The sequence below is a fragment of the Sus scrofa genome, chromosome 13 (assembly GCF_054392235.1).
Source record: "Sus scrofa isolate SSC_HxYL_T2T_F1_AM1 chromosome 13, Sscrofa_HxYL_maternal_Yorkshire_Landrace_v2.0, whole genome shotgun sequence".
Classification (NCBI taxonomy): Eukaryota; Metazoa; Chordata; class Mammalia; order Artiodactyla; family Suidae; genus Sus; species Sus scrofa.
The window spans coordinates 95974257-95999860 of NC_139395.1; the positions used below are offsets into that span (position 1 = coordinate 95974257).

General features: G+C 42.2%; 1 protein-coding gene and 1 long non-coding RNA gene across 2 annotated transcripts in view; both read left to right on the forward strand.

Moving 5' to 3' along the window:
- LOC146397496 (uncharacterized) overlaps positions 1-25146 on the forward strand; it is a 148418-nt gene extending 123272 nt beyond the window's left edge. Inside the window, exon 2 of the long non-coding RNA XR_014824053.1 lies at positions 20924-25146. This is a non-coding gene — a long non-coding RNA (uncharacterized LOC146397496). The remainder of the gene's footprint in view (positions 1-20923) is intronic.
- The window catches only part of CLSTN2 (calsyntenin 2), a 647862-nt gene that overhangs the window by 403632 nt on the left and 218626 nt on the right, over positions 1-25604 (forward strand). The gene's annotated exons all lie outside the window — the stretch shown is intronic.

The window sequence follows — 25604 nt, forward strand, 5'->3', positions numbered from 1 at the left end:
TCACCCTTGGAATCTCTAAGTCCCAACTGGAAAACCTCTGAGGGGGGTGTCTGGGTTACAAAGTTCTGATGGAGTCAGTGAATATCAAACCCTCTCTTTGCAAACCAGCATCCCTTTCATACAAAGTCCTGTTTCCCTGAGCCAAAGTTTCTCACTTCCAGAAAATCCTGTACATTATCTGAATTAAAATCAAAGGAAAAAATAAAAAGCACACCTCATGCTGGGTTGATTTTCTCTAATGATCTGATCCCTGCCCCCTTTTTTGGGTGGGAGGTTATTGCAGCCATAAATATTTGTAATTCTTTCTCTGATGTATTATATTTGTTAACAGCACCACAGGGTAGATGCTGTGCTTTAAAAAATAAAAACATCGATGGTGGAGACTAAAGAGAGAAAACCAGGAAGAGGGGAGGGGATTCTTCCCTTGAGCAAGCTTCCCCAGCAGTGCTCTAGTGGAGGGAGGTCTGAATCACTGGTTGAGGAACTTGTCTTCCAGTTCAGCCTCTGATACCCACTAGTCCTCTCCTTTGAGATAGGAGCACTTAAACCTCTGTGGACCTATCTCCTCCTCCACAAGATATCTGGGGGAGGATAAAATAAATTAATAGATGCAAAAAGATGCAAAAAGATTTTATAAAGCCGTGTACATTTCTACAAAGGGCACAGAAGCTAAGGAAGCTACCTGCTTCCTCTTTACCCTCACAAGCAATATGCTTGACACTCTTCACTTCTCTGATCCCTGCATCAACAAGGCCTCAGACTCATCAAAATATGGATTCAAGTCTGAAGTCTGTGATTCAGGGCAAGGTGCTTAGCTCCTCTAATAGTCTCTCCATTCACACAATGAAGGGATTAAAGATGAGGTCTGTAAAACAAGATTGTAAATGGTAGCCGTTGTTATGACAAGTGTTGGTTTTACTTACCAGTTAGGAGGTTTTCAGCAATTGATAAAAAGTCCAACTCAACTAGGAAAAAAAAAAAACTAGAAAGAGAAAAATATATTTCTCAATGTAATATAAGAAGCCCACAGTTAGGACAGCAGCGAGTTAAATTGAATATCAACTCAGCGACATCCCTGAAGATCCAAGTTCCAGTGTTGGCTTCTATTCCAAGACTGGTCCCTTGCTTTTCTTCAAGGATGATTCCAACAGTTTCCAGCATCACATCCCCACTCAACAGTGTTCACAGGCCATGCCCAGGAGTGGAAGTCCTCCTAATAGCAATAGACTACCAAGTCTACCAGTAAGGAAAATGAATAGATCTCTGAAGAACAACCAGATGAAAGCCTATGCCCTACCTCCTTGAATATGGCTCAAGGCTGGGAATATGACTCATACTGTCACATCTCTCATATGCCATCTTGAAAAGGACTGTGTGTACATTAGACCTTCACAAAAGTTTTGCTACTAATTAAAAACAGTTAAAGGAACACTCAGTTATTAAAAAAAAACTATCATGCTCAGAATATTTATTCTTTATGTAGAAATCGGCCAACTATAGTAGAATTTCTAAAAGCAAGAAAAAAAGGAAACATTTTTTTCAACAGTATGGGAATGAGTTAATAATCAATATTGCTCTGCTCTAATCCGGAACTATAAAAAAATCAACAAAATCGTTTTAGATGACATGCACAAATTCTCTATAATGTATAGCAAGTAAAATAAAAAGGTATATGCATCACATTATTTCCACTAAGGAAAACAGACATCTGTATAAAGTATGTATAAGAAAAAAATACACTGGAAGAAATCAGACTAAAGTGTTGACATTGATTTTTCTAGGGTGTGGAAGCCTGATTGATTGGTTTTCTATCTTTTCCTACAATGTTCAAAAATTCTATAATTTACTTGTTTACTCTTTTAACAGAGAGAAAAATAATTTTAAAAAATAATTGTGCTTAGCCTGACTACAGAGAATGCCTTCTTGGCATGCAACTGCATGTGTATTTATATCTCTCTATTCTGTCCAAATCGATGTGAACAGGCAGCACAAACTGTGTGGGAAAGTCTCTGCATCTCATGCATTTTTAACAGATTTACTGAAACAAGTGAGAGATGAGGGAGAGGACCTCCTTGCCGTGAAAACGGGTATATAAACAAAAGTGATATTGTGGTAGTGATGACCACAGAGATGCAGGTTGGGTGACTCTGCTGCGACTGCAAATGTGTCACAAAAATATTGAAGACTTAGGAAACCAGCTTCTCTCTGGGACAAATTAAAGAGGACTGGCATATACCTTTTATTAAGACATATATTTTGATTAAAAATAGATTAAAGAGCTGAAGCTGCCTCCAGACAAGAAGTTTGATGGGACAAATCAGAAAGCATGAGGTAAGGTTTCCAGAGAACTGATTTGACGTCTAAGTGGACAATGCAGTTCACTTCACCATCAGCGAGTTACTCATGAAGACTTCCCCTCCCCCAGATGCCTTGCTCATAACTTATGACTGGATCAAAGCTTATAAGAAGCCAAATATGTACTTTTCTTCCAACAGTCTCACTCTGCAATGAAGTATTAGCCACAGAAAGAACTGCCACTTTCATGCATTGTAACAAACACTGGGTGTGTCAGAATTCTACCCTTCAGAAACCATCTCCAAACTCCCTGATCACTTGGCATCAGACCTGAATTTCCACAATTATTGCTTTACTCATTGAGCCTTGATTAGCCCCTTATTTCTTAAGATTCTTCCAAACAGTGTTTTCCTTCTGAGAGATACAGCTTTTTGTCACTGTCAGAGCATCTCATAGGTTAGTAGTTGGCCATCAGTAAGGAAAGTTTCTAGATATGGGGTTGGTGAGGCAAGACAGGAAAAGGAAGTAGGCCCCCAAAGGCAAGATCTTCCCAACATTGCATGTCTGAAGCTTCCACAGATCATGTTCTTATTGGGCTTTGCCATTATCCGAGGCTGTGAATTGCCTAAATCTTCCATGGAACTGAGGAACAGGGAACCTAGAATGTTTTGAGCAAATTTTCCATACACAATTTCATTTCATCATCCCAGCTTTTCTTCATTTTCAGAAGAAAATCAGCTCTGCTTAGTTAAGGAATTTGGAAGTTTGCATGTTCATACATGGAAGATAGGAGGTCCAAGTTCATGGCTTATTTTTCCAAGCCAGATTCTTCTCGAGGACTCACGAGGCCAGGAGACAGAATTCTTCAAAAATTACGCCGTTCTGACCAGTTGCCAGTTTTATCCAGACAGGACATGCCTTGGCGCTGGCCGTGGTACTGAACATTGTGACATTATGCCAATTATGAGAGACCAAAGGAATGAGAGCTTAGATCCATGTTAGAATCTGCAGCTTTCTTTTTACCTTTGTGCCTTCAGACAAAACTTCCTCATTGACCTGTGCAATTTGGCATGACATTTTCCCAAAGTGCTTTCTACAACCATATTTGCTTTAGACATCAATTTTAAGAGTGAAAGGTCGACTTTCTGAAAGTGAAATATTTTATACATGACCTTTTATCCATCATTGCTAAGATTAATACAAAGTGTTTGCCCTGAAGAATAACTAAAAATGCAATCAAATAAGATTATCTATTGAATAGAAAAAAATAACACCCCATTGAAGTGATTGTGCATATAGCTCTTGGCAAACAGGTCAGTATCATCAAAGCAATGCCAGAAAGCACACAACAGACAAACAGAATGAGTCTATCTTGTCTCTTCCCTCAATGAGCTAGGACTCATTCTTATGGGGAAAATTGAGAATTATTAGAATTAAAGCCAGGTTTACTAGTACCCAATCAAAATCTGATGCTCCACTGTGCACTATGATAACAAATGCTTTTATTGCTCTCCACAACATAACCCTCAGCCTGCCCTCTGGGGGGCAATAACAAGGACGATAACCCCAGACACTCACAACTTGCCCCTGTTGCTGGAGAAACAGGGGAGGTTTATGAGGTGCCCACATGCCGGAGAAGGGCTTAAAGGATCAGTGTGCTTTTGGTGTCAAATTTGAGGTGTAGGTCTGCTGAGTTCTGCTAGCTAGACCTCTCTCATACCTCTCCTTAAATTTCAGAAGATGGGGTCAGGGAAAACTCTGGACATGTTGCTTGGTGTACTCAAGAGAATATGAGCTTTGAGGTCAGACAGCTTTCTGTTCATGTACTGGCTGTACTGACACAGAGCTAGGGGATCTTGAGCAAGTCTCTTAACCTTTATTTGCCTTGGATTTCTAGTATCTAAAGTGGATATGACTGTAAAACCTACCCCCTAATGTTTTTGTGGGGATTAGTTGAAATTAGTACCATGCACTCAATAAATATTAGTGTGCTTGAAAATCCATATCATATTGTGGGATCTGAGAATTCAGTGTAGCATGTGAATTTATTACTGCGGTTTTCAGAGATATTTAGCCAAGGCCCTTCGTTTGGTAAAATCATACTTAGAAACATAACAGTTAAATTAGTTAAAAGAAAGCATGGGGCGGGAGATTTGGAGTTCCAGTACCTTAGGCGAATTGTACTTCAATCCCAGTACTCTGTGGGGGTCCGAAAGCCTGTGGGAAACAGAGGAGGGTTGTTTATTTGTTGTTCTCTGTATTTGTTGTGCCTTCTTTGTATGTACACTGGCCTTGCAACTCTTTCAGCTTCTTCAGAAATAAACTAGGTGTCTAGCCCTAAACTAGAAAGTTCCAAGAGATGGATCCTACTTCCAACCCAACTAGACAGACATTTCCTGGCATCCTGAAAAGTAATAAATAAATGGCATGTGTGTTTTGATGCTATTTTCCAGGATGGGACTACACACTAGATATTCAACACACGTAGACTGTACCCTTAAGCCAAGTCATGTTCCTTCTTCAAAACTCAGGGCAAATCTATTCTCCACAGAGAAATTTCACTGAGCTTCCCAGTCCATACAGACACTTCTTTCAGTGACCTTCTCATTGGATGGTAACACATCTGGAATATGGGGGTGGGCATGTATGTTAGCTGTTTTTCCATGATTGTCATTCCTCTGTTTTTCCTAATTTTGCCTAAGCTTGAAACCCAAGGAAGCTCAGCACATACACAATGGCTAGAAGAAAACCGAGGCCTTTCCTCATAGTACAGTTCTTTTTATTGTTTATAGTTGGGAAGCCTCCCTTGAAACATGGGCCATGAGGAATTCTGTTGAGAAGCATCAGAAACACAGTAGAGTGGTTAAGACAGTGGACTCTGGAGTAGAAAACTGTGGGCTCAGTCTCTGGTTCTGTCACTGGATGGCTTTAGGAAAATTTTCTAAGCTCTCCTTTCCTCTGTTTTCTCATATATAAAGTTATAATAATAATTGAAATAATAGTTCTTTCCTCATCTTTGTGAGCATTTGATAAGCTAGTATATGGAAAGACCTCAGAATGGTTTCTAGCATGTAGTTAAGTGTTCCATAAACTTTTCATTCACACTTTGCACAATGTTTTAGAAAAAGGTGTGTTAATACAGGATTGAGCACTGGACTGGGAGTCAGGAACTAAATTCTATTATTGGGTCCTTTATCAATTTGGTATGTGATTTTAATCAAGTTGCTTTTGCTCTTTGGGCCTCAAGTTCTCCCAACTGTATCATTAGTGGCTTGAAATAGATCATCTGCAAAGCCCTCCTATTATCTACATCTTTATTCATTTACTTAGTTTTTATTAAAGTAGAATTGATTTGCAATATTGTACTAGTTTCAAAAGTAGAGCATAGTGATTGAATATTTTTATGGATTATACTCCATATAAAGTTATTATAAATTATTGGCTATTTTCCCTGCACTGTACAATATATCTTTGTCTTGTTTAATTTATATGTAGTAGTTTGTACCTCTTAATCCCTTACCCCTATCTTTCCCTTTCTCCCTTCCCTCTCCTCACTGATAACCAGTAGTTTGTTTTCTATATTGATGAGATTGTTTCTGTTTGTCATACTGATTCAATTGTTTTATTTTTTAGATTCCACACATAAGTGATATCATAATGTGTTTGTCCTCTCTGTCTGACTTATTTCACTTAGCATAATACCCTCTAGGTCCATCCATGTTGTCACAAATGGCAAAATTTGATTCTTTTTATGGCTAAGTAATAGTCCATTATATTACTTAGTATTCCATATGTCTACCACATCCTCTTGATCTCTTCATCTGTTTATGGATGCATTGGTTGTTTCCATATCTTGGCTATTATAAATAATACTGCTGTGAACATTGGGGTGCATATATCTTTACGAGTTAGTATTTTTGTTTTCTTCAGATACATACCAAGGAGTGCTATGTCTTATTTTTCATCCTTTTGTCTATCCCATAACTGTTTACTGTAGTTATAATAATTTTACAATTTTTGTCTTTTAATCTTTGTACTTACCTATTTAAGTGGTTGATACCCAGCCTTTCCTATTTTCCTTTACTAGTGGCAAATTATAAATTCCTACTTTTTGTTGTAGGCTTTTCCACTTAGAGAAAACCCTTTACGATTTCTTTTAAGGTCAGTTTAGTATTGATGGACTCTTTTAGTCTTTGTTTGTCTGAGGAGTTCTTTATATCGCCTCCAATTCTGAATGCTAACCTTGCTGGGTAGAGTATCCTAGGTTGTAAGTTTTTCCCTTTCAGCACGTTAAATATATATGTTACTCCCTTCTGGCCTACAGAATTTCTCCAGAAGAATCAACTGATACCCTTATAGGGGTCTTTTATGTGACTCCTTATTTTTCTCTTTCTGCTTTAAAATCCTTTCTTTATCATTAACTTTTACCATTTTAATTATATGTCTTGATGAATCTCTTTGGGTTCATTTGCTTGGGACCCTCTGTACTTCCTGAACTTTGAAATCTGTTTTCTTCTTTAGGCTCAGAAAGTTTTCAGCCATAAGTCAATCAATACATTTTCTACACTTTTCTCTCTTCTTGGACCCCCTACAGAGCCAATGTTAGTATGCTTGATGTTGTTCCAGAGGTCTCTTAAACCATCCTTTTTAAAAATTTATTTTGCCTTTTGCTGTTCTGAGTGGGCAATTTCCATTATTCTATCTTACAGGTTGCTTATGCATTCTCCTGTATCAACCACTCTCCTGTTAATTCCTTCTAGTATGTTTTCATTTAAGTTATTGCAGTTTGATTGGTTCTTTTTTATATTTTCCAGTTCCTTGTTAAAATTTTTGCTGTGTTTATCTATTCTTTCTCAAAATTCAGTTAGCATTCTTATTACTAATTCTTTGAATTCTTTATCTGGTAAATCATTTATCTGTTCTATTAGTTGGTTTTTTTTCAGTTTTTTGTTGTTGTTGTTGTTGTTGTTGTTGTTGTTCTTTCATTTGAAACAAATTCTTCTGTCTTCTTATTTTGTTTAACTTTCTCTGTCTCTATGAAATTGAGTGAAACAGTTAACTATCCTAGTCTTTAAGGTATGTCCTTATGTGGACATATGGAGTTTGTGTGGACAGTGGCTTTGGGAGGGCCAGTGTGAAGTGTGAGCCAGGGCTTCTTCTATGTTCAGTGACTGTCACTACCCTATCAGGGGCAGATATGGTATCCAAGATGCTGGAGCAGAAGCCCAGAGGGTCAGATCCAAGCCGGTTACATTTCCTCTAATTGTGTACTCTCCCTTAACTCCCACCAGTGGCACCTCCACTCTAATGGAAAGCAGTGTCAGAGTAAGAGGGGCTGGAGTGAGTGCACAGTGTGGGCTGATGTGTTGGCTGAGATGGCCCCAGCAAGCTAGTCAGAGCCTTAGGCTGCTTCCAATCTACCACCTTCATGCACTTGCTGGCAAAAGCCACCCTTCACCCCATTCAGATGCAGGCCCAAGTTCAAGCCAACTCTGACCCCCGCTCCAAGTGCACAGTCTACTTGACGATGACAGTCTTCTCCTTAATATAGAGCTAACCAAATCGAGAGTGTCTGAAACAGTCTTGGGAAACTGGCCACAACCCCAGGCCTTTTTCAGTCTGCTTCCTCCACTTATTTCCAAGAGTAAGCAAGTGTGTGTGTATGCTTTTCATAAATTGAATCTCGTTAGGCCCACTGGTTTTCAAATCAGCTAACAATACTCATCTTCCCAATGTTAGACCTCAGGGCTAGGGTACCCAATATGTGGCTTAAACCACCTACTCCCCAAGGAGGCTCTCCAAGCCTGTGATATTTTTCTCCTTCTCTGTGTTCCCTGCTAGGGGTCCCATTTCCTGACCTGATCACTTATCCTCCCTTACTACCCAACTCCCTGTAGATCTTTCTTTACAGCCTTTTTTGTAGAAGAGACCTTTTTCTGTATTTTTGATGTGTTCATGAGGGGAGGTAAAGTCCATATCCCCCTACTCTGCCATCTTGATCTTCTCCCCTCCTATATCTCTTAAAATTTTTTTAACTATGGTAAGATATGAATAACATAATTTTACCATCTTAACCATTTTTAAGTGCACAATTCAGTGGCATTAATTACATTCACATCATTGTGTGATCATTACATCATCAATCTCCAAAACTCTTAATCTTTAAAAAAAATTATTATGAAGAGAGGATTAAGATGGCAGAATAGAAGGACTGGAGCTCAACTTCTCTCCTAAAAACAACAAAATTCACAACTAAAGACTGAGCAGTCTCTACCCAAATGGACCAGAAACCTTAAAAAAGATACCTTACTCCAGAAGAAAAAGAGGAGGCCACATCAAGAGGTAGGAGGGGTGATTTCACAATATAAACAACCCCATACCTCCTGAGGGGGAAGCTCCACAGACTGGAAATTAACTGGTTCACAGAGACTCACCTACAGGAGTGAGAGGTCTGAGCCCCACATCAAACCCTCACATGCAGGGATCTGGCACTGGGAGAAAGAGCCCCTAGAGCATCTGGCATTGAAGGCCAGTGGGGCTTGTGCACAGGAGCTCCACAGGACTGGGGGAAAATGGAGACCCCATTCTTAAAAGGCGCACACAGACTTTCACATACACTGGGTCCCAGGGCAGAACAAGGTCTCCATAGGAATCTGGGTCAAACCTCAATGCAGTTCTTGGAGAACATCCTGGGAAAACAGGGGTGAATGTGGTTTGTTGTGAGGGATGGACATTGAAAGCAAAGCTCTCGGGAATATTCAGCAGCTGCCTTTCTCTGGAGGTGGCCATTTTGGGAAAATCTGGCCCCACCCATCAGTCAACTGCTGAGAAGCCCCAGGGCAAACAACAACCCAGGTGGGATCACAGCCCTGCCTCTCAGTAAACAAGCTACCTAAAGACCCCTCAGGCACACAGCTGCCTCTAATCCCATGCAGAGACTAAGACCCACCCACCATAGGGATTAGAATCAGCTCCACTTACCAGTGGGCAGGCATCAGACCCTCCCATCAGGAAGCCTACAGCAAGCCCCCATACTGACTTCAGCCACAAGGGGGACAGACACCAGAAGTAAGAGAGGCTACAATTCTATTATCTGTAAAAAGGTCACCACACCAAAAACCTATAAAAATGAAAAGACAGAGAACTATAACTCAAAGGAGGGAAAAAGGAAAAACCCCAGAAAAACAGCTAAGCGAGGAGGAGATTCTCAGCCTCCAGGAAAAAGACTTTAGATTGTTGATGCTGAAGATGATGCAAGACATTGGAAATAAACTGGAGGCAAAGATGGATAACTTACAGGAAACACTGACCAAAGAGATACAAGATATAAAACTTAAACAAGAAGAGATGCAAAATACAATAACTGAAATACAAAATTCACTAGAAGCAGCTAACAGCACAATACAGGAGGCAGAAGAACGAATAAGCAAGGTGGAGGACAGATTAGTGGAAATTACGGATGCAGAACAGAAAAGAGAAAAAAGATTGAAAACAAATGAAGAGAGTTTCAGAGAACTCTGGGACAACATGAAACGACCAACATCCGTATTATAGGGGTGCCAGAAGGAGAAGAGAGAGAGAAGGGGACAAAAAAAATATTCCAAACGATAATAGCCGAAAACTTCCCTAACATGGGAAAGGAACCACTCACTCAAATCCAGGAAGCACAATGAGTACCATATAAAATAAACCCAAGGAGGAATACACTGAGACACATATTAATCAAACTAACCAAAATTAAAGACAAAGAGAAAATCTTGAAAGCAGCTAGGGAAAAGAAACAAGTAACATACAAGGGAACCCCAATAAGGTTATCAGCAGATTTTTTAGAAGAAACTCTGCAGGCCAGAAGGGAGTGGCATGATATACTTAAAGTGATGAAAGGAAAAAACCTCTAGCCAAGATTACTTTACCCAGCAAGGCTCTCATTCAGATTTGAAGGAGAAATCAAAACCTTCAAAGATAAGCAAAAGTTGAGAGAATTCAGCAACACTAAACCAGCCTTACAACAAATACTAAAGGAACTTGTCTAGGCAGAAAAGAAAAGATAGCAAGGGGAAACAAAAATGCCACAAATGACAAGGCTCACCAGTAAAGGTATAGATACAGTAAAGATACAAAATCATCCATGCACAATTATACCACCAAAATCAGAAATCATGAGAAGAGGTGGGTACAAATGCAGGGCACTGGAGATGAACTTTCAATTAAGAGAACAACTTAAAACAATCTCATATCCATATAGACTCTTATATCAAAACTTCAGAATAACTGCAAACCAAAAATCTACAATTGATACACAAACAAGGAATCTCTGGAGAAGAAATGTATCTCATAGTAAATAAGTGCATAATCCACCATGAAGGGGATCATTTGACATCATTCTTGGAATGCTGAAGTCTTCTTAGATCTGATTCTGATTTCCTCTCCATCAAAGAATTTATGATAAGTATAATTAAATAATGCAACTGTACAATTAAATAAAAAATTATTATAGTTGATTTACAGTGTTCTGTCAATTTTTGGCTGTACAACAAAGTGACCCCATTATACATATACATACATTCTTTTTCTCACATTATTCTCCATCATGTTTCATCACAAGTGATTGGATATAGTTCTCTGTGCTATATCTCATTACTTATTTTCTCCAATGCATTATCTTGCATCAACCAACCCCCAACTCCTAATCTATCCCACTCCCTCCCCCTCCCCCTTGGCAACCACAAGTCTGTTCTTCAAGTCCATGAGTTTGTTTCTTTTCTGTATAAAGGTTCATTTGTGCCATATACTAGATTCCAGATATAAGTGGTATTATACGATATTTGTCCTTTTCTTTCTGACTTACTTCACTTAGTATGAGAGTCTCTAGTTCCATCTTTTTGCTGCAAATGGCATTGTTTTGTTCTTTCACGGCTGAGTCATATTCCATCGTATATATGTACCACATCTTCTTAATCCATTCATCTGTTGATGGACATTTAGGCTGTTTCCATGTCTTGGCCATTGTCAATGGTGCTGCAACGAATAGGAGTATAGTATCTTTTTGAATGAAAGTCTTCTGGATATTTGCCCAGGAGTGGTATTGCTGGATCCTGTGGTGGTTCTGTATTTAGTTTTCTGAGGTACCTCCATATTGTTTTCCATAGTGTTTCTACCAATTTACATTCCTACTAACAGTGTAAGAAGACTCCCTTTTCTTCATACCCTCCCCAGCATTTGTTATTTGTAGACTTATTAATGATAGCCATTCTGACCAGTGTGAAGTGGTAGTTTTGATTTGCATTTCTCTAATAATTACTTATGTTTAGCATTTTTTCATGTGCCTGTTAGCCATCTGTATATTTTCTTTAGAGAAATGTCTATTCGGATCTTCTGCCAATTTTTCAATTAGGTTGTTTGTTTGTTTTTGCTGTTGAGTTTATGTGTTGTTTGCATATTTTGGAGATTAAGCCCTTGTCAGTTGCATCATTTGCAAGTATTTTCTGCTGTTCCCTAGGTTGTCTTTTTATTTATTTTTTTATGGTTTCCTTTGCTGTGCAAAAGCTTATAAGTTTGATTATGTCCCATGGGTTTATTTCTGTTTTTATTTCAATAGAAATTGAAATAAAGGTCGGCCTTGGGAGACTGACCTAAGAAAACATTTGTACAATTGATGCCAGGGAATGTTTTGTCTATGTTCTCTTCTAGGAGTTTTATGGTGTTTTGTCTTATGTTTAAGTCTTTAAGCCATTTTGAGTTTATTTTTGTGCATGGTGTGAGGGCGTGTTCCAGTTTCATTGATTTACATGCAGCTGTCCAGGTTTCCCAGCACCACTTACTGAAGAGACTATCTTTTTCCCATTTTATATTCTTGCCAACTTTGTTGAAGATTAATTAACCATAGGTGTCTGGGTTTGTTTCTGGGTTCTCTATTCTGTTCCATTTGTTTGTATGTCTGTTTTGGTACCTGACCATACTGAGTTGATTACCGTGCTTTGTAATATTGTCTGAAGTCTGGGAGAGTTATGCCTCCTGCTTTTTTTCCCCTCAGGATTGCTTTGGCAATTTTGGGTCTTTTATATTTCCAAGTGAATTTTTGGATTGTTTGTTCTAGTTCTGTGAAAAAGGTCATGGGTAATTGGATAGGGATTGCATAGAACCTGTATATTGCTTTGGGTAGTATGTCCATTTTAACAATATTAATTCTTCCCATCCAGGAGCATGGAATATCTTTCCATTTCTTTGATTCCTCTTTAATTTCCTTGGTTAATGTTTTATAGTTCTCAGCATATACGTCTTTCATCTCCTTGGTCAGGTTTATTCCTAGGTATTTAATTTTTGGGGGTGCAATTTTAAAATTTTAATTTATAATTTTAATTTATAATTTTATTATATTCCTTTTCTAATATTTCATTGTTAGTATATAAAAATGCAACCAATTTCTGAATGTTAATCTTGTATCCTGCTACTTTGCTGAATTCATTGATCAGTTTGAGTAGTTTTTGTGTGGAGTCCTTAGGGTATTCTGTGTATAGTATCATGTCGTCTGCATAGAGTGACAATTTCTTCTCTTCCAGTTTGGATGCCTTTTATTTCTTTTGTTTGTCTGATTGCTGCTGCTAGGCTTCCAATACTGTGTTGAATAACAGTGGTGAGGGTGGGCATCGTTGTCTTGTTCCAGATTTTAGCAAGAGGGCTTTCAGCTTTTCTCCAATGAATATTCCAAAACTCTTAATCTTACAAAACTGAAACTCTGTATCCATTTAACAATTACTTCTCATTCCTTCCTGCTCCCATCCCTGAGCAACCACCATTCTACTTGTTGACTCTCAGATTTTGAATACTCTAGATACCTCATATGCTGTAATAATACAAAATTTGTCCTTTCGTGACTGGCCTATTTTACTTAGCACAACATTCCCAAATTTTACCCACATTGCGTCATGTGTTACAATTGCATTCTTATTTAAGGCTGAATCATATTCTATTGCATGTATCACATTTTGTTTATCTATTTATCCATGGATGAGCATTTGATTTACGTCCACCTTTTGGCTATTGTGAATAATGCTACAGGCGACATAAATGTAAAATTATCTCCTTGATTCCCAGTTTTAAATTATTTGTGGTACATACCCAGAAATGGAATTGCTGGGTAATTCCATTTTTAATTTTTTGAGGACCCTGGAGTTCCTGTTGTGGCTCAGTGGAAATGAATCTGACTAGCATCAGTAAGGATGCAGGTTCAATCCCTGGCCTTGCTCATTGGGTTAAGGATCCAGCATTGCTGTGAGTTGTAGTGTAGGTCACAGACATGGCTCAGATCCCACACTGCCATGGCTGTGGCGTAGGCCAGTGGCTACAGCTCCGATTCGACCCCTAGCCTGGGAACCTCCATATGCTGCATGTGCAGCCCTAAAAAGACAAGAAAAAAAAATTTTGGAGAACCCATAATACATTTTTACTAGCAGCTGTACCATTTTACATTTCCACCATCAGTACACAAGGGCTCCAATTTTTTGCACATCCTCAAAGCATTTGTTATTTTCTTTTTTTTTTAATAGTGATTATCCTAATGGGTGTGCAGTGTCTTTTGCATCTTTTGACTTTATGACTTTATGATTGATGTGGCAGAAATGGCTGGTCCAGAGATCTGTTGCCCAGCCCCCTACTTGTGTCCTCCTTCCCTTATCTATTTCTTGTGCTAGGTATTCTGTATTCCCAGAACAATCTCCAACCTTTTCCTGAAAGGATTGTGATTTGGGCTTATAAATATATGTTACATACCTTGAATTAAAAAAGAAATTCAGCCCAATCTCATAAAAAAACAGCTCCTTCCTTTGATTTTAATAGGTGTAAGCACTTCAGGTCATATTTATGGGGTTAAGATCCAAGCTCTGATCGATGGCTTCTCATCTGCTTCCTGTATTCATGGCCTGGCCCCAGAAAAGCAGGCATAGGGAAATCTATGGCTGGGTGCCACTAAAATATAAATGTTCCTTCATTTCTAATGGATGCTGAAGAATGAAGCTTATATCATTACTCCTGCCATAAAATATTAAATGTAAGTAATTCAATGTTACCCAAGAGCCAGAGCCAACTGGTGCTTTTTCCTTCCCATCTTCAGGCAGGAATGGCCCTGAGTACCCTGCTTGGTTCCTGAGTACTGGTGGGTACCTACACCTTTATTATTCATAGCTAGAGGCTGCCTTTCTTAGATGCTGGATGCTGGGGAATGAATGGCAGACAGCCAGGTCTGCACCCAACATTTTTGGCTTCTCCTGGAAGAGAGGGGGGCTAGAGGTGTGCTCCTCTTCCTGACCTCTTAAAGTAAAGAGAGGATTCAACCTAATCATAGGCTGTGGCAGATGCTTTTTGTGCTCCATGTGCTGCCGCCCAGCCCATCTGGTCTCAGTGCAGTCCTGAAGGACAGGTCAGTGCATGCTGTCATAATCCCTACATCCACTGGAACACCAGCCTCACACCCAGGCACTGCTTGAAAGTGTGGGCAAGGACAAGTTCCCAGTAACAACTCCCCACTCATGGGCAATAGCGAGTGAAGATGGTCAGTAAATATCCCAGCTGCTTGCCCTTTAGAGGGACAGTCTTGATGTGCATTCTACATGATTCTCCAAGGTTCCCCAGAAGGATCAAGCCCATTTTGCCCACAGTAATAACTAGCCCATTTCCTCACATTTCCAAGGTTCCTTGTCTTATTCCTTATCCCTTCACTCTGCCTTCCTGAGACACATCCCAAGTCAATCACCAAGTCCTTTGTCTCAGGCTCTGCTTTCAGGGGGAGTCATGTCAGGATGTACAATATGGGGAGGATTTCTGGAAGAAGTGAATTTTGAAGCTTGGCAATTGACGAAAAGGTCAAATAGCCCTAAAGGTCAGATTCTATGAAAATAATTGTGTTTCTTGTTGACTATATACCTTACCTGGGCTGTCAGGACAGGCCACAGCATACAGTTGTACAGGTCAGGCATTGTACAAGTGTACCTCATGCAAGAGTTTGAAAGGTGGCATTTGTTCTGTTCACTGATCACACCCTCAAGTGCTGGGCTGCATCCAGCAAAAGAACGGGTTCCTGACACAATGGTATTGACCATTCATTCTCTAGGCCATGTGGTTTCAGGTTGGTATCCGTGCCAAGAAGGTACTTTTTTCCATTTCACACGAAGGTGCCTTATAGGCCATCAGTGGTCCTCAATCACTTGGGTTTCTGCCCTGTGTCTGACTATTAGCCACAAACCCAACCCAACCCTTTTAGCCACAAACCCAAGATTAAGAGACTTTGTCCCTTACTCTTCTCCTAAAATGCAAAGTCCCATGTTCTCCAGTATTTGTTTTTAAGTCTCCACTCATTCTAGTAAGCTTCCAAGCTTACTTGTGTCACCATAGTACATATTGGGAGCCATGTAGTTGTTCATTTATTCATATGTTTATTCTTTAGGATGTATTCAGAGTTTTCTAATAATGTGCTTGGCTCTGGTTCTGCAGCCATGAAGTGACCCCAGCTCTGTCCTGGGGAGGGACAAACAAGCAGACAGGCAGAGATAGAATGGTGATTAGTGCAATGAGAGAAGAATGATCAGGGGCTCTGGCATCAGGTCAGGCCCCTTCCCCAGCCTGGAGTGGAGGCAGTGACTGATAGTTCTCCTAACACAAGGTAAAGGTGGAGGGTGGGAGATGTGGAGGGCATTCCAAGAGAAAACAGCAAGTTCAAGGACAAAGAGATAAGAAATGTCTGGAGTTCCCATCGTGGCGCAGTGGTTAACCAATCCGACTAGGAACCATGAGGTTGCACGTTCAATCCCTGGCCTTGATCAGTGGGTTAAGGATCCAGTGTTGCCGTGAGCTGTGGTGTAGATCGCAGATGCGGCTTGGATCCCGCGTTGCTGTGGCTCTGGCGTAGGCCAGTGGCTACAGCTCCGATTCGACCCCTAGCCTGGGAACCTCCATATGCCGCAGGGGCAACCCAAGAAATGGCAAAAAGCCAAAAAAAAAAAAAAATGTCCACAGGGGGCTCTCACTGTTCAGTGTTGTTGGAGTATAAACTTGGAGGTAAAGTAAAGAGAGAGACGAGGCTGGGCTGAAGGGTTGTGGTAAGCAAGGCCCTGTGCTACAAGATAAGCCCACTAAGGTGCTTACAGTAATTGACTGTCAAGAAATGGGAGATATCCCAGTGGCTTCACTCTTGCTTCTGTTTTGCAAATAGTAGAAATTAAATTGATTTCCCCCCCTCTAAATTTACCTATATTCCTGGATGGGAACCTGTGTGGAATGAGGATTCCCTGGGTTGGGATGAACATTCGGCCAATGAGTAAATGAGAAATGTCATGGATGTGGACTTGGTCTTCTCACTTGGAAGGTGCTGAGTCATAAAGATCAGAGGCACTGATCACCTCTGTTGATCCCCATCACTTTCACACAGCTGACCTGGGTTTTCTGCTCTACACATCTCGTTGTCTTTTCTGGTGAGAAAGTCTATGGGAAGGTCCTCCTTGTTCTTCTTCTGGACACAGGCATGAGACAGGAGCAAGAAGAGAGGCAGACAGGGGGTTGGCAGTGGGCTGGGAGTGGGGGGTCTCTGTTTTTTGCTCAAAATCTTAGTAGACCTTGTAAAACTTCAAGAGCTTGGGGTCTTTGTGTCTTAGTGACCTTTATTCAAAGCCCAGTTCAAGTTCAGGCCAGTTATCAAACTCTGAACTTCAAATCTCCTTCTCATGGGAGTCCGTGGTCTTTCCTTCAGTGGGCTGTTTGGACAATTTAAGGAGACAATACAAATGCCTGGTCCAGAGTCTGACTCTGACAGTGACCAAAGATGGAGTTCATTAGATGTTGGCTTGTTCCTCTCCACCTGCCGCTCTTTTACGAGTCTCTTTCCACTTCTCTTGGCCACCCTTTCTGTAAACACACAAGCCCTAAGGTGTGACAGCATCGTGCAACCCACCTTCTGTTCTGCAGGTTAGTCCACCTCCGTGCCACTGCTCGTGAAGACTTCCTGAATCAGAGCTCTGATTGTGCACTTTCTTTGCCAGTAATTCATCACGTGACTGTTTGCAAGTCACATTCCCTCCCTGGACCTCAACATATCCATCTGTAAAGTGGATGAGTGGACCAGATCATTTCTGAGAGTCCTCCCAGCTCTAACATTATACAATGCTATGATTCCATGGCTACACACCATCTAGGGAATAAAACCCACATGTTTTATTAGCATGGCATGTAAGCTGGCCCGAGGGCCCCTACCCCTGTGGTCTGACTACAGTTTTACTCACACCATCCCTGGATTTCACTTTTCCACTCTCCAGTTCCTTGCCTTCTTATCCCAGTGGAATTCTCTGCTACTGCCCCCTCATTCATTCTGTTTCATCACAGCAACTAAGAGAATTGAGCAGAGAGGCAATATACATGAATTTTTCCTGCTGAGTTAATTTGAAATTTTATTACGAGTATTACTGAAGGGAAGACAAAAAAAGCCTGAGCTTATAAAAAGGGATAGAGTTGGTGATTTCACTAGACGAGGCCATCTACACAATTATTGAGGCAGAAACACTAGCCCCAAAAGTACCTGTGACTCCACCTTCAGCCTGCTGTTGAGGATGTTATGAGCAGTTGTCTGCTCATTTTATGTCTGGATATGTCACTCTGATCAAGGACAGGCAGACTGGCGCTGTGGCTGGTATAACAGAAGAAGGCATGGGTGGAAGCCTCATTTCAGCTTTATCTGAGCTTAACACGTGGCCAGCTGTTTAATTTCCTGGGCCTCGGTTTCCTCGTCTGCAGAATGAAGGTGCTCTTATCCCTCGTGGGTGTCCCACACTGATTGAGACATTGCACACAGAGGTGCACTGGGAAAGATATTCAAGTGCTACCCCAAGGGGAGCAGCAGTATCTGAAGTCACTGCTTATCACTCATGACAGAAATGCTTTGTAGAATGAGCAATGCTGGTCATCCACCCCAGCCGCTGAGAAATGACTCATTCTCGTGGGTGTGACCTGAATAAATGGGCCAAGTGTAGCAGCTCTAAAATATTAAAATGCAAGAACAGCCCAGTGGCCTCATTCATCACTGCCTGACTCGAAAGTTTCTGTACTGTGTTAATCGTGCATTTCCTACCCCTCACTCATTCAGTGAGCACACAACATTTGCGGAAGACCTTCTCTGTTCCAGACCCTGGGCTAGGCTGTGAAGGCACAAATGGAAGGACAGGGCTCTGCCTTAGACCATCTCAGAGCCACGTGGGGAGGCCCACTAAAAAGCAACTGCAATATCTTCTAATCAGTGGCAGAATGAAGGGATATTCCCGTGGGAGGTCAAAAGAAGGATCACCGAGTCATCCAGAGGAATCTGGAAGGGAGCACAGAAGGGGTAGCCTTTAAGAGGAGTCTTATAGGATGGGTAAGGAGTTTGCTGGCAGGGAAGGGGAGCCAGCCAGTAGCAAGGGAGATGGGCCTCAAGTTTGGGCTGAATGTCAACAACAGACAGAAGTTGGAGGGAAGGTGTGGGAATTGATTGGGAAGCAGATGTAAGCCAAGCCAGCTGCCTGGCTGCTGACCCTGGAAGTCAACCTTCCCTTTACATCAGAGCCTCAGAAATACAGTGTCATTGTTCCCTCTTGGCGCTTCCTCATGGGTAGATGCCAGAGGGCTTGAGTGTCCAGGAGGGTCTAAATGCCAACTGAGGAGTGGCTACTGGGGCTTCTTGAAGGAATGGCTGGCTCCTGACCCTGATCAGCCATTTCTCTGGCTGAAAGTTGCCTTATAAAGCCTCAAAGGTGGGGCATCTTCCTTCTCTGGATGGTTCTGTTGTTGAGTGTCCTGCTCTGTGCATAATAAATTCCATCTTGGTCCTGATTAAAATCCAAGTGTGGGACAGGCAGCCCATCTCTGGCCTCAGGACCTGTGGACCTGGTGACTTATTTGGTGGCTGTGGTAGGAAATGGAGCAAGGCACATGGAGGACACATCTTTTAAGGCTCAAATTAGGGTAGAAGTAGTTAAAGAGATAGACACTTCAGCAAAACCTTCTGATTCTTGAAAAAGATCGATTATGGCAGGCAGCAGGCAGGGGGATGTTATCAGGGGAACTCAGGGCTGTGTTTCCTTACTCAGAAGATGAGGAAGGCAAAAAGTCCCCACTGAGATCTGAAGTGGCTTTATTTTCTGACCTGAATGAAAGGATTCTGTGTATCCTTGGGTTCTGAGGTGCTCCCCTCCCCTGCAGGTCTGGGTCCACCGTGTTCTAAGACAGAAACCTGCAGTCTGGTTGCCCCTAACTGGCATGGCCAGAGTCTCAAAGATAGTTTAAGACAGGATAAATCAGATCAGAAGCCTTAGAGACTGCATTTCTGATTGATGCCCATTATTTGTCATAAAGACAGAAGGGAGAATATGATTAGGTGAACAGATCTTTTCAGATAGCTGCTGATTTCCACCATGCTGATACTAATTCAATCATGCATCTAAAATTTGGGGGCCAGGGAAATTAATTCTTCCAAGAGGAGGGGAAAATGAACTTGAAAAAGACTCGAATATGACTCTGTGCACATCTGTGTGTCTGTGTGTGTATCTGTGGGTATGTCTCTGTGTGTACATGTCTCTGTGTATTTGTCTATGTATGTCTCTGTGTGTTTATCTGTGTATATATGTGTGTATATGTCTATGTGTCTGTGTGTGTCTGAGTGTCTATGTGTCTGTGTGTCTGTGTGTATATATGTCTATGTGTCTATGCGTGTGTATATCTGGTGTGTGTGCGTGTATCTGTCTGTATGTCTGTGTGGGTATAAATGTCTGTGTGTCTGAGTGTCTGTGCAGTGTCATATGTCTGTGTGTGTGTGGTGAGCAAGGTGTGGGCAGGCCCTGAATGACTTACTCTCTTCCAACCTTTATGGTTTTTGGAACCCCTTCCCCTCCCTTGGAACCATGGCTCCAGGTCACACCAGAGTTCAAGTTAAGCTAGATACTAGATACCAGAAAACTGTTCTTTTGTCTTTTACAGTCATGGTTGGGCCTTTGGAAGCAACAGGGGAGCCAGGTTCAATGAGTCAATAATTGATTCTGGTAATTCTCTCGTCATTCAGCAGAGTTATTTGCAAGTTGAATTCTGTGGAATTAGGTTACCAGTGTGTGAGTTAATGATGACCAATAACAGCTACTCCAGCATGCTGACTGTGTATTAGACACCATGAAGGCCCACTGAACATTCTACCTCATGTAATCCCACGTAAACCAGAAAGAACAGATATTTGTCCCCCTGTTTTACAGAGGTAGAAACCGAGGCTCAGTATCATATCCAGGCTCACAAAGCAGGTACGAGGTGGAAACAGGGTTTGAATTCAGGAATAATCCATTGTTCAGCATTTCTGGAGCCAAGTGCATGAGGGGAGGAAGGAGATGAGACTGGGCTATAGTTAGAGATGAATTATGAGGGGTCCTTTTTTGTTGTTGTTGTTGTTTTGGTTTTTTTTGGCCTCGCCTGCAGCATGCAGAAGTTCCCTGTCCAGGGATCAAACCTGTGCCACAGCAGTGACCTGAGCTGCTGCAGTGACAATACTGGATCCTTAACCTGTTAGGCCAACAGGGAAATCCTTGAAGGTTCTTGAGTGTCATTCTATGGACTCAGCCTTCCTTCTTTGTAGTTTTCCAGGTGCTGCCTGTGAACTTGGCCTCTCTCAGGCATTCCCTGAAGTGTGGACACACCCCCAGAATGGCAGAGCTCTCCCACTGCTTAGGACTTGGATTCTGAGGCCCGGAGACCCCTACCTAATGATGTGGGATTGGGAACTGACCTTCTGCTGTGCACACAGCCACCCCTGCTCTCATCAACCTGTCAGAGCCTGCGTAGGCATGCGAAGATTTTGCTGAAATCCAACTGCTCTCAATGTATTAAAAGCTGAAGTCCTCGAAGGGGTTGGGGGAGGTCTTTGGGGTTTTCTTTATGGAGCCATTTGCCACTGCTCTGTGTGAATTGTGCTGCAGGGAATCAGCGGCCAGAGACTCTGATTGGCAGCTTTCACCAGATAGGTGCTAACTGGGGCTGCTGGGTCATCGTGAACCAAATTGCACAGCTGCCCAAGAGAGAAAGGCTAGTGGTCCTCGTGGTATTACCTCCACCACACCTGGAGACAAAAGCACAGAGCAGCTGCCTCTTCCCAATCAGCAGCGATGTTACTGTTTCTGGAAGGGCCATTGTCCATTGGGGCTCAGCCAGCCAGTTCTAGGCTCCAAATTCAGGAGTGGGGGAACACCTTCTTGGGAGGCTCCATGCAGCTCTCACTCCACTTCTAGGGCCCAGTTACTGCCCATTCTGTGTTGGAAGATGTATTAATTTCCACTGTAACAAACAGCAACCAAATGGCATAAACAACGGAAATCTATTGTCTTAGGGTTCTGGAGGCTGGAAGCCTGAAATCAAGGGGTTGGCAGGTTGGGTCCTCCTGAGGGCTGAGCAGGAGACTCTGTTAAGCCTTCCCTCTGGCTTCTGGTGGCCTCAGGCATTCCTTGACTTGCCGATGGTGTTCTCCCATCACTTTCCTTCTGTACATGTCTCACTCTGTGTCCTAATTTCCCCTTTTGCTAAGGACAGGGTCATGTAAGATAGGGCCCACCCTCCTGACCTCATTTTAACCTGATCATCCATAAAGACCATATTCTCAAATAAGGTCACATTCACAGGCTTCAGGGGTTAGGACTTTAACATCTTTGGTGGGGACACAGCCCGCCCATGACAGCTGAGATGCTGCCTTTGTGTCTGAATCTGCATGGGAACCAAGGACGCATTGGCCACCACAGCTCATGTAGAGAATGTCAGGGTGTGGGGCAGCCTGTACCTGAGATGGAGCCTAGAATCCTCTTTGCTCGGAGATCCTGAGCCTGTGAAGAAAGTGTCTCTGCTGGGGGGTGGGAGGAGGGAGGGCGATAGAGCCTGAACCTTCACTGGCTGACATTTCACTTGCATTATCCTTTTCAGAGGTAGCTGGACACTAATTGAGCTCTTAATCTTGTCCTAGAACTAGTTTAGGGGGTTTATATGTGTTAACTGATTTAACCCCTATAATTTCCATTTATGGTGGCTACTAGCATGAGACCTGTCTTACAGGCAGCAGGTAACTTGCGTGAACTCACTGAAGTGGCAGAATTGGGATGAATATTCAGGCACTCTGACTCCAGAGCCCAAGTCCTTAATCCTAAATTCTCAATAATGCAGATTTCTAGCTCCCCACCCCCACCCTGTCCCTGAGATGATGCCCAGGAATCTGAATTTTAAGAGCACCTGTAGTGATTCTGGTCACACTTTGATAAACAGGGTCCTCCTGTTTCCATGGAAATGACTTTGTCAGATGGGGTCATTGATCTGCAGGCCTGGTTTTCCTTCCACTCCTCTGACTGCTGTCTCTAACCTTCTAGGCACTTGGTGATGAGTGTCCAAATGGACCCCATTCCCTTCACACATCAACCCCAGGAATCTATTTGCAATGCAAACCTGGGGCCACAGATCTGTCTGGGACCCCACAGCTCCTAGAATAAAACCTACATCCATAACCATAACACAGGCCCTCCGGGAGCCATCCCTGCTCATGCCTGAGTTTAATTCACAGCTCTGACAATGGAGCAAGTATTTTAATCCCTCTGAGCCTCAGCTGTAAAGCAGAAACAATAACATCACTCCACAAGGATGGCAGCCAGGATGTCACGTGGCAATGCAGGTAACGCTTCCAGTTCCACTTGTGGCCCATAGGGGGCGTGTGGTAAGAGGCGGCGTTCATAGTAAGTGCACCTTTGGAATTATTGGGCGCTGGGGGACCCTGAACTCAGTGTAGAGATCTTATTTGCGGGTCCCTGGAGGCATGTGTAATAATTGCACAGAGATTAGAGCCCATTACTACATAAACCTGGCACTAGTTCCTGAGGGGCTTTTCCCGCCTAAGACTCTGGAGGACACATACACTCGAGCAGACAGGGGATGTGTGGATGGTTCTTTCTCGGGACTGAGGGTTCTCAGTGTACAGATGCTATGTCCTCCCCATCCTCAGCCTGGCCAGCTGCTCTCTTAATCTGACGTACATGGAGCTTGCTGTCTGCTTTTTCCAAACAGATCATGGGCACTATGAGCTCTTAGCTAATGAGGTGGGGACAGAGATGAGGGCTCTGGTGACCTGACACAGACCTGCATATGCTGCTCTATTAGGAGTAAATGGGGTAGTGTCGCACTGTGTCCTGGCTCCTCTCCACAAAGCTGACCAGCAGCACCTGACCATCTGCTTCTTAGACAGTGGTTTGTGGGCTTGAGGAGAGCAGTTGGGGTTTGAATGTGGCCCTCAGAATGTGGGTATCTTGTCTGTACAGTAAGGGGCTGGATCAAAGCATCTCAAGAATGTTTTTTTCCATCTGGATTATTTGTGCTTTTTTGAAATCCCAAGAAGAGCCCTGGCCCCATGATCGATGTTCTGTGTTGGCCAACTATGGTTCTCTCTCTCTTTCTCTCTCTCTTTCCCCCTTCCCTACCTCACCCCACCCCATTCTCCAAGGAAAATGTATTAAGAAGACCAGAAAAGACCCTTTAGAATTACAGTGAGATTGTGAAGAGTAATTACAGGCATTTCATTTGCTAATCCATTGCTTTTAGAAACTTAGAAGGGACCATCCAGCTGAGTGGTTTCCAGATCTGGCTGTGCATTGGCATCACCTGGGGAACTTTAAAGAGATGCTAATCCTCAGGTCACAAAGCAGACACATTTAATGAGATCCCTGGGACCAGGGCCCACCATTCTTTGCATTCAGCCTGGCACTGTGCTTCCTCAGAGCCATGGGGCCCTGGAAATGGAGCTTAGAAGTTTTTCATCCTCAGCCAAACCACATGTGTCCCATGGTTCCTGTAAGTAGAGTAGAACTGCTAGACCACTCAGGTATTCAAACTAGGCAAAACAAGTACTTGGGGGCATATGTTACTGCACTGATGATATTCTAGCAGCTGCGCCACCGTTGCTCATACACCCAGCTGGCCATAGTTTCCCCATCTCTGAAGGTTAGACCTGGTCCAAGCCACGACACTGCCTTATGCAGGAGAAAGAACCCACATTTTGGAGTTGGACTTGGTTCAGACACTGGCTCCACCACTGACTAATTGTCTGGCCTTGGGCAAGGGGCAATGTCCCCCAGGTTCCTTTCCTGAAAATGAGGACAAATGGGTTGACCTTGCAGGATTTCTATGAGAATTAAGGAGATGGAGGTTGTAAAGTGAGTGGTGTGTGAAATCAGGTCAGGGTTCTAACCCCCATTCCCTTGGCTCTAGCTCAGATGTATCCCTTTATGATCTTGTTGAAACTAGTCCTTGGCTGGCAGATATCTTCCTCAACCACGCAGTGCATCTTGACTCAGGCTAACTTGGGAAGTGGACCTGACTTTAAAAAGTTCTAAAGTATTTCACCTTCCCTTGCCTGTGGAGGATTGTAGTAATCTATGCTGACTAGATTTGCAAATGAGTGCCGGAGGGTGAATTAAAAGGATTAACACTTACAGAATAATCCTATTTTTTGTTAAAAAAAGTTAAAATGAAACTCATAAAGTGTATATACATATAAAATGCTTGTATAGGCAAAGAGAAGGCTGTAAAGCGTAGTATTAATAGTAGTTTTGTCTGCAATTACAGATGATTTTCATTTCCTTTTTGTTTTTTAATACACTTAATTTTTTAGAGTAGTTTTAGATTTACAGAAAAATTTCAAATCGTAAGGCAGAGAATTCCCATATCCCACTCTCAGTGTGCCTTTTTACTCACATCTCCCATTAATATGGTACATTTGTTACAATTAATGACCCAATATTGATAGATTCTTATTAACTAAAGTCCGTTCTTTATTCAGATTTCTGACTTTTTACCAAATGTTCTTTTTTTTTGGTTCCAGGATCCCATCCAGCATAACAATCACATTTATTTAGTCATCCTGTCTCCTCAGGCTCCTCTTGGCTGAGACAGTTTCTCAGATTGTCCTTGTTTTTGATGACCTTGACAGTTTTGAGGTATACTGATCAGGTAGTTTGAAGAACGTCCCTTGATTGGGGATGTGTCTCCTGTTTTTCTCATGATTAGACTGGGGCTGTGAGTCTTGGAGAGGAAGATCACAGAGCTCCAGGGTCATTTTCATCACATCACATCAAGGGCACATACTGTCCACTTGACTTGCCACTGTTGAATTTGACCTTGATCACCCAGCTGAGGTCAAGTTTGTCCGGTTTCTCCACTGTAAAGGTAGTTATAATCCTCCAGGAAAGGGACTGTACTCTTTTGTTTATTGCTCTGTATTATCTGAAAAAAAATTT